Genomic DNA, 988 nt, shown 5'->3' on the forward strand with positions numbered 1-988 from the left:
GCTGTCCTCCTGGCCAGCATCCCCTGCCCCTTGCCCCGTCACTCAGCCCCATGCAGGCACAGGAGGCTGGCTCTGGGCAGGGCTGGCACATGGCCACGGGCAGGCTGGAGCCCAGGCAGACGATCCCAGGCTCTCTGGAGTGGCACAGCCCGGCGGGTGCTCAGAACCGGCCCGTGGGGACCCCTTATCTGCTCTGCTGGCTGCCCAGGCACCGTTCCCAGCGTGGGAGAAGCCGATGGGAAGGAGAGGGGAAGGAGAGGGGATGGAGAGGGGAAGGAGAGGGGAAGGAGATGGGAAGGAGATGGGAAGGAGATGGGAAGGTGATGGGAAGGACATGGGAAGGAGAAGGGAAGGAGAAGGGAAGCTGATGGGAAGGAGAGGGGAAGGACATGGGAAGGAGATGGGAAGGACATGGGAAGGACATGGGAAGGACATGGGAAGGACATGGGAAGGACATGGGAAGGACATGGGAAGGAGATGGGAAGGTGATGGGAAGGTGATGGGAAGGTGATGGGAAGCTGATGGGAAGGAGAGGGGAAGGACATGGGAAGGAGAGGGGAAGGACATGGGAAGGACATGGGAAGGACATGGGAAGGACATGGGAAGCTGGTGGTTTCCTGCTGCAGACACAGACCGTGGGCTGTGGGCAGCCAAAGGAGGTGACGGTGTGCCAGCCCCCAGCGTGCCAGGCCAGCAGGGACAGCGATGGCTGCACCCAGACCACCCTCAGCTCCCCTCTCCCGAGCAAAGCATCCAGGCAGATGGGAACCAGCAGTGGCTGGCTGACTTCAGCACTGATGTCATCGTGGGGATTGGGAGCCTCCCTGTAGAAAGGAAGCAGGACAGAGCTGGTTTATCAGCTGCTCCTCTGAGAGGCACTGAGGCAGATTTGGGGCGAGCACAGCAGTGAGGACCACGATGGGAAGGGAAAGTCCAGGCACGTAGTGAGGGCCAGGGATGCTTCAGCTGGGAGAGGCCACTGGGAGAG

Source organism: Parus major, chromosome 8 (assembly GCF_001522545.3).
Source record: "Parus major isolate Abel chromosome 8, Parus_major1.1, whole genome shotgun sequence".
Classification (NCBI taxonomy): domain Eukaryota; kingdom Metazoa; phylum Chordata; class Aves; order Passeriformes; family Paridae; genus Parus; species Parus major.